This window comes from Argiope bruennichi, chromosome 6 (genome assembly GCF_947563725.1).
Source record: "Argiope bruennichi chromosome 6, qqArgBrue1.1, whole genome shotgun sequence".
Classification (NCBI taxonomy): Eukaryota; Metazoa; Arthropoda; class Arachnida; order Araneae; family Araneidae; genus Argiope; species Argiope bruennichi.
Genome location: NC_079156.1, coordinates 104,806,660 through 104,820,853, shown reverse-complemented (window position 1 = coordinate 104,820,853; position 14,194 = coordinate 104,806,660).

The following is a 14,194-nucleotide window of genomic DNA, read 5'->3' as shown; positions in this document are numbered from 1 at the left end:
GGTAGAAGAATGGATGGTCTTGAAGATCTAGATTAGAAAATAAACCCTTTTTTTAGTAAATAAACAATGAGGAGCTGCCTTTTCGTCACACCACACCACAACAAATATATTAAAAATATAATTTTTTTTCTTCTTTGACTTTATAATAGATAGGCCAATATATATTTTTTCTAATTAAATATAGAAAGGTATCATTTTGACTCCTTTGGTAAAAATTTGATCCCTCTGAAAAAACTTTTCGTTAGTTTTCTTCAAGAAAATTATTACCATATTTTAAGAGAATATTTTAATTAATTTTTACTTATATTTATAAGACATATAATTGCAAATCTTGTGTTTTTATTTTTTTTTTTAAATTTAGGAGGAATGTATGTAGTATACCTACTTTTGTCGAAGGAGTCATTTTGACCATTCGAATAAATATTGTTGAGAATACATACATTTATATTTAAATATGTAATGGCTTGATAGGGATGCACATAGATATAGGTATACATATAGAAATAAGTATGTGTTAGTAAAATGTGTGTATATAAGAAGCTAGAAGACGAAGTCGAAATTCAGTCAGACAGAAGTTGCTATAAGTTGTTAGTAAAACGTGTGAGTCAATGTTTTGGTAGAAGATGATGGTAGAAGAATAGATGGTCTTGAAGATCTAGATTAGAAAATAAACCCTTTTTTTAGTAAATAAACAAGGAGGAGCTGCCTTTTCGTCACACCACACCACAACAAATATATTAAAAATATAATTTTTTTTCTTCTTTGACTTTATAATAGATAGGCCAATATATATTTTTTCTAATTAAATATAGAAAGGGATCATTTTGACTCCTTTGGTAAAAATTTGATCCCTCTGAAAAAACTTTTCGTTAGTTTTCTTCAAGAAAATTATTACCATATTTTAAGAGAATATTTTAATTAATTTTTACTTATATTTATAAGACATATAATTGCAAATCTTGTGTTTTTATTTTTATTTTTTTATTTAGGAGGAATGTATGTAGTATACCTACTTTTGTCGAAGGAGTCATTTTGACCATTCGAATAAATATTGTTGAGAATACATACATTTATATTTAAATATGTAATGGCTTGATAGGGATGCACATAGATATAGGTATACATATAGAAATAAGTATGTGTTAGTAAAATGTGTGTATATAAGAAGCTAGAAGACGAAGTCGAAATTCAGTCAGACAGAAGTTGCTATAAGTTGTTAGTAAAACGTGTGAGTCAATGTTTTGGTAGAAGATGATGGTAGAAGAATGGATGGTCTCGAAGATCTAGATTAGAAAATAAACCCTTTTTTTAGTAAAAAAACAAGGAGGAGCTGCCTTTTCATCACACCACACCACAACAAATATATTGAAAATATAATTTTTTTTCTTCTTTGACTTTATAATAGATAGGCCAATATATATTTTTTCTAATTAAATATAGAAAGGGATCATTTTGACTCCTTTGGTAAAAATAGGTATATGCCTTCTCATGGTAAATCTAATGTTAAATACAATTAAATAAAAAAGCAAAAACCAATAAAAACAAATAATTGAAGAATGGAAATAAAAATAAAAGTAAAAATTAAAGTTCCCCATAATATGCTTTTAGTGGTGTATTAAAAAATTAAAAATATTTCTTTCGTTAAAAACATGGATAAAAATTAATATGTTTCATAAAAATCAGTTATTGTGCTTCAAAATGATCAGTAAAAAAATCAATCAATGCCCATTGGTTTTATGATTTTATTTAAATTCGTAAAAGCGTAAGATGCTGATTAAAATATTTGTAACAAATTTTGATTAATTTTTTTTTCCGTCTCAAATTTTTATCCATCTTTTTAAGCTCTAGTAATGTTTCGAAGTGGAATGTTAATATAATTAAATAAACCAATCATATTTCTAATATATTTTAGTCTCTAATGAAAATTTAGGAAATATATTTCTCTTATATTCATTACATTTAATTTCAACTAAGTATTACAAACAGTATTATATAATTTCATGATTTCGTTCAAATTTTCTTTTTTTTACAAAAAAAAATGTATTTTACATTTTACTACTCCTATGAAAATGTATTTATAATGCCCATTGCAATCTATTGTTTAATATTTCATATAACTAAAATTTCAATATTATTTTAAAATCTCAAATATTTTTTTCTCAAATTCACTACTAGATGGCACCACACTTAAAGAATCACAATTTAAATTATTGAGCTAATCTGCATTATTTCTGAAAATATTGGAATATTTTATTTCATAGAGACCATACAAATAAGAACAAATGGAGCTCTTGCAACACGAAATGATTTAAAATATTTTATAATATCCCCAATAAAAATATTGCCTATAAAAATAACTTATGAATATAAAACCAATGTGCGAGAAAATTTCTAAATAACAGATACTTACGTTCAATAACAAGAAGCATAATCCATTGAATAGCACCAACCAATTTTGAAGATACACACAGAAATAAAATATTTCCTTTGCTAGTGTCAGAATAAATTGCAAACATGATCTCCAGACGTCTGACACTGTTTAAAATTTCCGTTCACATACTTTTATCTGAATAGACATCCGTAGAAAACCTTAGAAAGGAATTGCTTCAAATTCGAAAGGACAGAAAACACAAAAAAACACAAGGAAGGTTATGTAAAAGGGATGTTCGATTCTTTAAGCATTCAAAAATCGACTATCAAAAAGTTCAACGAAACAGTAAAAAAAATCTCTTAGAAATGTATGAAATTCAACAAAGTGGTTAAGCAAGAGAAATATGTTTGATATGCCAAAAAGTATCTAGAAATTGTTTTAAAGATTTTTTTTCCCTAAGGAATTGTTCATTGCTGGAAGAATTCAATAGTTTCAAAGTTTTATGTTTTAAAATAAAAATTGTTTCAATTCTCATGTCAAATGTTGATTTAATTCTAATAGAATTCTCTGTTCAACAACTTCATTTTGTATTTTCTTCTTTGTATAGTGAAGAAAACTAAGTTGGCATTTCAAATTTAAAAAAAAAAAAAAAAATACAAAATTTAAAGTAGTCCCATAATTTTGATTTAAAAACTGTGTGAATAATTTCTTTTATTTATCGTGTTACTATTCCCAAATATCTTCCATTCACATGCAAAACAATAGACAGACACACAATCATGTGAAGTATGTGGTCAGACCTTGATGCAGATTTACAAATGTATTGATAAATCTCGCGCTTAATTTCATACTTTTTGATTCTTATGTTTCTATATTATTTTTTTACATGCATTCAGAATAGGACGGATTGTAAGCAAAATTTACATTCATGGAATAAAAACTACATTTCAAATCTTGTTTGTCTAACTTTTTACTTTTGGTAGGCAAATAAACGCTTAAATAAACCAAAAAACAAACCGATAGACATACATTATTTCAAATAGGGATTTCCTAGTTACTATTAGTTATGTAAATTGTAAATTGATTCAATTATAGTAACTGAACATTTTGTCAGTTATTATACGTTCTCTATGTGTCTAAGCACATCGAATGTTTTAAAAAATTGGAAATGTTCTCGCATTATTTTTATTTTACACTAACACATAAAATTGTTGTTGATATAAGATGGACGAAAATGATGCAGTCAAAAATCTGCAATTAGCTTTCATAAAAATGTTGTCTAAAAATATACTTTTCTACTGCTAAACAAATATTTTCTCCTGAAAATATTAACTTCTTTAGGGATGGTTTGACACTATTACTTATTTCCTTCATAAAATTGTGTATTACAAGTAGAACTTTTGAAATTACAATCCGAATTAAAATGTAGGGAATCAGTTATTGAAAAAAGAGTTGTTACAAAAAAATACTGAGCAAACTATCTCTATAAATAAAAGTTATAAAGGTTATGGTGACATTATTTTGGAATCACAGACAGCTGATTTACATAAATTTGACCGAATTTGAAACGATAATTACCAGTACAATATTGTTCATTTCTATATATTTTGTAACCTATCTTCTGAAATGAAAGAATCGAATTACCTCACAATGGCACACAAATATGTACTGCATATACACTTCAGAAAATAGACTAACTAAAGTGGATACTGCCGCTATACCTCTCAATTCATTCAGTTATTATATGTCTCTAATAATAATTAAAGCAACTCTTGTTCTATTTTGTGACTTACCTCGTAATTTTGAACCATGGTCAGATGACCAGGACGACACCTGAGTCGGCATCCCCTTCTCCAAACTTCCGATCAAAAAAGAGGGAAGACGTTTGGCCAGGATGGATTTAACATGCACCAGACCCACTTACACGACGGTTCTTCGGTGAATCTGGTTTCGGATCTCAAACCCTCTGGCTCCAAAGCTGACACCTTAGCATCTGGCCAAGATGGCCATACCTCCTAGAATAACAACCTAAAATATCCGGCTTTCTATTTTTTTGACAGAAAAAATGTTTATGGAAAGGTTATTAGGCTTGTCCATAGAAAGCTCTTTAAAAAAGATGAGATCACATTGCTTGTGTGAAAACCACCTCAATGGGGATCCATATCAATAAATTAAGAAAATGCATATGAGTCCTCGAAATAAACTGAAGTGCATTCGAGTATATAGATAATTTACTCGGAGATAATCCAATGAGGTCAATGATCAGTACCTCTACAAACAAGTTTTATTTCTCTAGTGCTTACCATTACCCAGTAATGAGAGATTTGGCATTAGTTTTTAAATGACTTTTGCATTTAGATTAAAGACATTTTATTCTTAGATTCTCAAAAGCAATTTCTTTTAGGAAAGGCCAGATAACGTGGCTACAAAAACAAAATTAGTTTATATTACTTCTTCGGTTTATTTAAATGCGAGTACTAACTTTACTAGTTTGTTTAGAACTAACTCATTAGAAGTCTAAATGTTGAGTTAAACTAAACGTAATATTTTTTTGAGTATTTTTCTTTTTGTGTGCTTTAAAGCAAATTATGATAATTTTGGGTTTAAATCCTATGTAAATGGGTCCTTTTCTTCTGTTGAGTATTTATCTTTTAAAGTTTTCCCTCAACGCAAAATTCAAACTAAACTGAGATCTTTTTCTTTCAGGTGATCAACAATTCTTAGAAAATGTTTTCAAGACTTACATGTTTCTTTTAAAATCATTTTTTTTTCTTTCTAAACTGAATAGGTACATTAAATGACTTTTCCTACGTTATTAGTTACGACAAAAATATTGTTAAAATAAAATTTTTTAAACATAAAATACTAAACTACGATTATATTTTAATGTTTCTTTTTAAGGAAATTTTATGGAAAGTTTGTTTTCCAAGATGTTTGGTAACAATTTTCTATATTTCATAAAGCGTTGAGTCATTCATTCATTAAAGCGAAAAATTATTTAGAATATTAATAAATATATGAAGACAAAATTTTTGATTTATAAATAAGTTTCTTTTCTTTTCTTTTAAAGAGCAAATTTTTACTCATAGATTCCTTAAGTTTTTTTTTTTTTTTTTAATTTATCTGGAATGTACATAAAGCAAAGCACTTAGCAAAGAAAATTTTGATTTGAACATTTTAATGAAAATTTCCATTACAGTTGATCTACTTAAATACAAAAACTGACATTTATGACAAATTTTTGTCTGTTTGTAAACTAGCTAGCAAAAAGAAAGAACAATGATAGTTGAATAAAATAAATCTTTTGGATATTTATTTCACAGAAAAATTAATAAAAATTAAATTGTTATAAAAATACTAAAATATATTAATAAATATCAAATCTTTTTTGGACTCAAACATACAAAGAAATGAAGCCTCAAAATCTTATTACTAAATATATATATATATATATATATATATATTACAGTGGTCAACCAAACTCTGCCTAAGTGTTTCTATTGTTTCTATTAAGGCCTCAAAGTTTTACTATCAAATATATATCTACAATTATTAGATATCTTATTGGTGTTTGGTATTTATTGAGCATATAGGCAAAGTTTCGTTATGGTTTTTCGCCCAAATTCCCAAAGTATTTCTTATAAGTATCTTTTTCACTCAAATTTAAATTATCTTTTTCATCTAATTTGAAGTTTAAGTACTTTATAATTTCGGAAAATATCCTCTACGATTTTTTTACCTAACTTTACCTTAAAATGACTACTCCGTCCCCTCCGAAGACACACGAAAGAAACAGAATGACTGGACCGCCGCAACAGCAACACTGGGTGAGGGGGGGGGGATTGTGGTTGAATCCTAAGGCCATCACCGGCCACGGTACAACCATTCCCTTGGTAAGTGCATTCTGTCATCGATAGGAGTAATCACACCCCCATTTTTTTTCTGTAACTACCCGGGCGGCGAGAACCAGCCACCATTGCGGAAGCTTCTCATCCTCAATTACGATGTGCCCCCCGCCGGGGGGTTAATTCTTACATAAATTCAAATTCGATTTTGTACACAGAAGAGATATTTAGATATTACATTTTAATAAATTTGAAACCTTTTATTGCATTTTAATTCCTTATTTTATCATCGACTAATAAGATACGTAAATTTTAACACTGTATTTCCAAATAAAAAAAAGGCTTTTTTTTATGAAGCAACAAGGGAATGAAAAACATATAATCATAAAATGTAACTACTTAAAAAAAAACAGATTAAATCCGACGGAATTTCCACAACTTTCATTATACAATGCCAAAAGGCAACAAAAGGAAAACTCAGAAAGAGCCCATTCTCAGAATGTGATGATTTTATAATGAATTTCAGTGTCTACATTCCACCTAACATTCTCGAAAATAAGAACACTAAATTAAAATCAAAGAAAGAAGTACACTTATCTAGTATTCTACTCAGTCTAGAAGTGAAAAAAAAAGGAAATTAATTTCGTACAGTAGGATTCCTCTTCCAAACACAATAAAAGTTTTAAAGCCCTTCAAGCATCACAGAAGAGTCTTTATTTAAAGCTTTCTAGTTTCTACACTTTCTCTCTTTGTAGTCGAGAGAAAAGAGCGCTTCTCAAATGTAATTGGAATTTCCAAGACTTCCGCAACAAGCGTGTCACGTATTAAATCCTTTTAACTGCCTTCGTTTTAACGTGATTGGGTGGCCGCTGTATAATTGATGAAGATGCTATTGCGGCGCTAGCTTGGATGAAAGAGGTGGACTCTGTGATTTATGATGGTCGAATAATCTTTGCGTATATTGTCCTTGCACTTTAACTCTTTGGATGTTATTTTGTTTTCTGCAGATGGTATTTTGTGAGACAGTTAAGGAATAACTAAAATAGTTGTAAGTAAGAATTTTAACTAGAAGTCTTTTCCATAAAATCAACCAGAAATGTCAGTTATTGTTTTATTTGAATACTGTAAAGGGAAAAAACGAGAGTTCGGATTTTGATATTTTAGTGAGAAAGTGTAAGTCTAATGAACTAAATTTGGTGCTATGTAGCTGTAAATAGGGGAAATCCATTAGAATCCTTTAGAATAAATTTTTTCACACTAACAAAACCAGCAGGACTGGTCTCCCCGAAACTTTCTAGTTTTTCTTTTTCAATTACTATTTTTTCCCCTGCATGAAATTGCGAATTTGGGAAAGGTCGCAAATACCTTGCATCGCATTGGTGAACAATAGTTACGAAATATAGCGCTTTGACATTAATTGTATATTTTTATTGAACCTATCGTGTGAATATGTATTCTGGATGCCTTTTTAACAACAAGAGAAGCAAAAAAATTTGACATAGAACTACATTTCTAATCATACGATGAAATATTGAATTTCATTGAATTATGCCATTACGTTTATGAATTATTGGATTTATATGCATCCAAAAGAATAGACTGACATATGGTCAACAACTTGATAGAGTTCATTCAAAATTTAACAAGAATCTAAATTTTAGATGCTAACCTCTGAGCCAAATTTCATCTCCATGTCTCTTTGTTTTTTGTAATTAGCGAACTCACTTATACACGAACAGATAAGCAGAGAGACTATCTGTGAATTGATTTCTTTCAAAATTTCATCAAAATCTACGAATTTTATCACGTGTATATATACTAAATTTCATCCAACTAGCTTAAAGTGATTTGAATTATCATGTTCACAGACGGACCACCAAAAATATGTTTCTTGGACTCAGAGAAGTCTGAAACATGGAGATATGTCAAAATTTTAAGTTTCCAATTTTTTTTTTTTTTTTTTTTTTTTTGCAATTCCAATACTTACTTATAAAGAAAGTTTGATAGAATAAAAACGATGACTTAAAACTATTTTTTTGTTTTCTTCTAAAATTTAATAAATTTTATATTTCGTTGTTTTTTTTCCTGGGCTGTTCATTTGCTTTTAATCCTTAATAAAAACTGGAACAATAAATATAATGGAACATTAAAATAAATATAAACTGGAACAATTTACATTTTAAACAATATTGTTTTAATCATCTTGCAATGGATATAAACAATCTTCAAGCTAGAGAAATGTGGTTGCTTCTGGAATTTCTTGGCATTTAAAAGTCTTTGGTTTAAATTATTTTCTATTTTAAAACAGTTACAAATTATTTTGCGCATTAATAAGCCACGTTATTTTTTAAATGCATATCAGTAAAATAATTTTGGAGTGCAACAAAATATTGTAGCATTCATGTTGGAATAATTTTACATTAATCCTTAATAATTGAAGTGCGGGGTATGTTTGAAAAAATGTTAAAATAAATTAAGTTTACTTCGTTAAAAATATAATTTTTTTTTTTTACAGGAAATCACAATTCATGAGAATACTTTATTTTATTACAAGCTGAAGTATTCATTTTTCCCTGGAACTTGCATTTTTTTTACTATTATTTAAAAAAAATATTTATTTTCATGTAGAATTGCTTTTACATAAAATAATAGAATATAGAATATAATCTTATAGTTAAAGATTTTGTATTAAATAAAATTAGAAAAACAGTTGCAGTAAATGAATTTCAAAAATGAGAAAAATTAATGTTTTCTATAAATTAATAATATTTCCTTACAAAATAATACAAAATTTGATTAACATTGAGAATCAAAGCAAGATAGATAATAAATATGCCTAAAATGTATTCTTTAAATTGCATTCTAAATAATTATAATGTATTCAATTATCAGGAACTGAAAAAATGAATCTAAAAAGTTAGAATTTATGATTAATTCTCAATGAATTTTCAATAAAATCAATATCAATCCGAACATTCGCGAATAAGATTTCAGTAAAATCTTTCCATTTCAATTGTTTTTGTGTCCTAAATGAAATTTTTGGAATTATGCTTATATGTGAACTCGAGAACGTAAAACTATAGGAACTTGAATGAAATTTGGTATAATTGAACTAACACTTAAATCTGCAGATTTCTATCAAATTATGAAAGAAACTCATTTAGAGAAAATCTGTTTGTTCGGCTGGCTGTTCGAGGGCAAATGAACAAGGTAACTAGCATTTAAAATATAGATTCGTTGATAATTTTAAAACGTACTGACTTAAATAACTGGAATTCGATATGTGATCTTATGACTACAAATGCAGTACCATTTCAAAATTTTGCTTCAATTGGTTAAAAAGAAGGAGTCCTAAATGCAGATGCAACATTCGTATACTTGTGTATTAACCGCATACCAGGGATTAATAACCAAAAATGAATCTCCAGAGATTGTAAGTTGTTTCAGTAAAAATAAAATTTATACTTCGTATTCTCCGCCATTAAGTATGATGGAGGTAGTCAATATCTTTATTTGAATATATACGAGAAAGTATTGAGGAGAGCTGTAATTTGCTATCTGATAGTGTGTTATTGAATTCTGTAAGCACATTGTATATTTTGTGTTTTGTGTTTAGAGTTTTCTTGCTGAACTTCCACCGTACACCTATCGGGCAGAATAGATAGATTCCTAATTTTCTACGAAAAAGAAAAAGAAAAGAAAGATGATATTTCTTTATCATTCCGGTGATTTTGTTCACCTGAAACCTTCAACAAAGCAACATAAAGTAATTTAAAGCCTTCTAAGCAACTTTATTTAAAACTTTTTCGATTCTACACTTTTGTTCTTTACAATTTGGTGAAAAGATCCTTTAATGAAATTGGGATTTCTGAGAGTTACAGAAATCATGGATCATCTAAGCAACGCTTTTCTCATGAAGTAAATATTTTTAATTGATTTTACCTTTATGTGAATGACTAACTACTGCATAATTGATCAAGAGGCTTATACCCCCACTTTTTTGAATGAAAGAGGTAAAAGTCGCTGAAATATATGGTTAACAAGTAATCTTTTAGATAATAGCCTTACTGTGCAATATCTTACTATTTTTGCATTTTATACTTATAAAAAATTGTATTTATGCCTGTGTGTCAGTACAATATAAAATGGATTCATAGATCTGGTAGTATGAAATTCACTAGAGACAGAGGTGCTTATCAAAATAATGGAGACACCTTAGATTTATAAAGAATCCTTTATTAGTATGATGTAGGACCGCTTTTGGCATGTAATAGAGATTGGATTCGACTAAGAATCGATTCATACAAGTGTTGAAAAGTGTTTAGAGGAATATTTTACCATTCTTCCTAAAGATATTGTGAAAGTTCTGGGAGAGATGCAGGTGAAGAATACCGATTCCGTATTGAACGCTCTTAAAGAGACCATAACAGTTCAATTATATTGCGATCGGGTGACTGTGTGGTCAAAGGCAGATGTTTAACTTCGTCTTCATGTTCATCAAACCATGATTGGACAAGTCTCGCTGCATGGATAGGTGCATTATCATCCTGGAAAATCCCATCTCTTGCCGGAAACAAAGTTTGAATCATAGGATGGACCTGGTCAGCTAAAATTTCTCTATACTTCTCCCCAGTGATCCTTCCTTTCAGGGTTATGATTGGTCCAGCAGAACACCATGACATGTCTATCCATATCAAGAAAGATCCACCTCCATGCTTGTTAGTTGGGAGGAGACAATCACGATCATGCGCTTGTGCAGGTGTTCTCCAAACGTGCTCTGATCCTGTTGTAGGAAAAAGTATAAATCATGGTTAGTCAGACCATATAACATTCTTCAACTTATCAATCGACCAGGTTTGTGAGTGTGACACCACTGTAGACGACGTTTACCATTAACATCTGTGACAAGTGGCTTGGGAATTGCTGCTCTGCCATAAATGTTCTGTTTTTAAGAGTGCCTTCTAACTGTAATCACTGACACTGCATCCAGATGTGTATTGAGCTTTCCAATCACTTTTGCTGCAATTGTTCGATTTTTAGACATTACAATCCACTTCGATACCAATCGGTCTCTTTCAATGAACTTCTCTTAACGCCTGCTATTTTGCTTTTCCGAGCTTATCTTACCGCGCTGTGTGTATGCTGTCATAACTTTGGACACCGTACCACTAGAAATGCCTAAAAGTTGGGATGTTTCGATCACACTTGCCCTAACTAGACGGGATCCTGCTACTTGGCTGTTTGGAATATTTCAGTCAGACATTTTACGCCAAAAAGACCAAGAATTACAGAACTTCCATAAAGCAAAACATACTACCAGAATATATAAATTGCTATTTATAAAAATGAAACTGATGGCTTTTATTATATTTTAATGCTTACGAAATGCATTCAAAAATGTCACTTTATTGACAGGAATTTCCATTATTTTGATAAGCACTTGTATATTTTAAATGGTAAAAATGTGCACTCTGGATTTCTTGAAATTTTAATTAATTAAAATATAAGCGAACTTTGGATTTTAACTCTAGAAAATATTGTAGCAGAAATTTAACACTAACACCATTTTAAAAATTAAAAACATTGTTTCAATAATATCAATTCTTGGTGTGTTTTCTTTTTTTAATTGACACTTATAGAATTTTTCAGCTATTTCAATAAGTGATATCTTTGTTTTCATTTAATGCAAACAATTTTCTTTGCTACATTATGTATTTATAACTTTTGTAATTTTCATCCGATGTTGAAATTTCAAAAAATATGTATTGAGATGATTATTTAAACAGTTTAGATAAAGAAACGAAAAGTGTAAATTAATTACCACAAAACCACCACGCAACTTGAAAAGGACTACTCAGTCATTTAATTTCTTAGCGTCTGGGGGATTTCAAGGGACTGAACGTCTTAAGCCAAATTTCTACTTTTTGAAATAATCCTGAACATCAAGTAATGAATAAGTGATTTCACTTAAATAAAATCCAAATCAGGTCACTTAAAATAATCCCCGGCGATAATTATATTCATCAAAGACAACTATTGTTTCTGTAGATAACTTTTTTCTTGTTACTGATCAAGTGACTTAAAACATTTTGTGGAGAAAAGGTTTTTCACTCTTATTGTCCAGGTTTTAACAGCAATTTAAATTGTACTTTATGAATCATTTTGTCATTATTTTTATAAAATTTGCAAAATGTTGTGAACATAAAATATATCTAATTGCATTAACTAAATACTTTAATACCTAAATTTTAAATTCTGTCTGTTTTATTCAATTATTTTTGGACATGAAATAATTGCCAATTTATTTATACCTTAGTTGCTACTTATTAATCAGTTGCTAAATGTTTATGATATCTTGGGAGATATATAAATGATCTGATACTTTATGGATAAGGAAGAAGAAAATATTAGTAAGCAATTTGAAATATTTGGAAAATCTCGAATAAATTTGTTGCAAATGGAGAAACTATAAATGTCTTTATTTTAATGATCTGATACTTGTTGAATAAGACTTATTTGACTCTTTCACTACTGAAACGGCCCAACCGGCCCAGAAAATCCTATCCTGTCAGATCGATTTCTGCTTCAAATGAGTCATGTAGGATGTAAAATGAGTTCTCACCAAGGATGTTTACGCTTTATATCTTGCACTTCTAATGTGAACCGTAAACCAGCCCGCCACAATATAATTTGAATGGTCAGTTGGACTATATCAGTAGTGAAAGGGTTTTAATTAAAAATTCAGCGATGCTTGAAAAACTTGCAACAAATTTGGTACAAACTACATATTTAGGCTGCCTGGGAAAGTGGAGTATTAATGATTTAATTAATAGATGGGTAAAACGTTGTTAGCCTTCAAGAGGACGCGTGTATATGACAGATACAACTGCTTACTATTTTTTTAGTTTCTTTACTTTACGTATAGATGGCGCAACCAGGCTACATCTATCTTCCGCTTTTATAAGCATGCATCAGCTACTAATATTACTTTGTTTTTCCAGTCGGTCAAGCGATATTTTTTAAAGAATTTTATCTGTGAGATACACCGCGCCCAACGTAAGTATTGAACTTTGTATTTAAATATAAAATTATCCTGATGTAACTAGTATTAGCATACCTTTTTAACGTATTTGAAATGTTGAACATCATATTTGTAAAAATGCACCGTTAACTGCCATTTGTATCTGTGAGATACGCGCGCCTACTTATGCAACATGTGAATTCCTTGTTTCCCCATGAAGTCCTAAAATAGTTTTCTTTTCTTTAGGAGTTAAAATGGCAAATAAGCTTTATGATTTAACCAAAAAAAGAGAATTTGGATGAAGTCATGAGTATATTACTTCGTGATGACAGCGAAATTGAGTCCGATGACGAAACCGATACTGACATTTTTGGTAATGTATCAGGGAGAAGTGAAGACTCTGAAACAGAGCAGAGTGATGTTGATTCCGAGGATGATATAAATGATAATGCTGATTGTTTCGTTGCAAAGAAAAAAGTAAAAGGGAAAGTAGAGTCCTCTTGGGAATGGAGAAAAGTGCCTTTCACACAAAAAAGAAAAAGAGGTAAACAAAACATTTTAATCCATCTCCCTGGCACAGGAGGCTCCGCCAGAAACGGCGAAAATATTTTTGACTTTTGGAATTGTTTAATTGATGACTCCATGTTGATCAATATTGTAGCTTATACCAATGAGTATATTGCAACAATCCAAGACAGGTATTCTCGTGAAAGAGATTCCCGACTCACTGATGTTACCGAAATCAAGGCATTCTTTGGCTTGCTATATTTAGCTGGTGTACACCGAGCTAGTCGTCTAAATTTAGAAGAACTATGGGACACCCAGTGTAATGGAATTGAAAAATTTCGTCTTGTAATGGGAAATCAAATATTTGGGAAATCTCAATAAATTTGGTACAAATGTGAAATATTATGAAACTTCCCATTCCATTTACCAATAAACAAAAGCTGAATATTT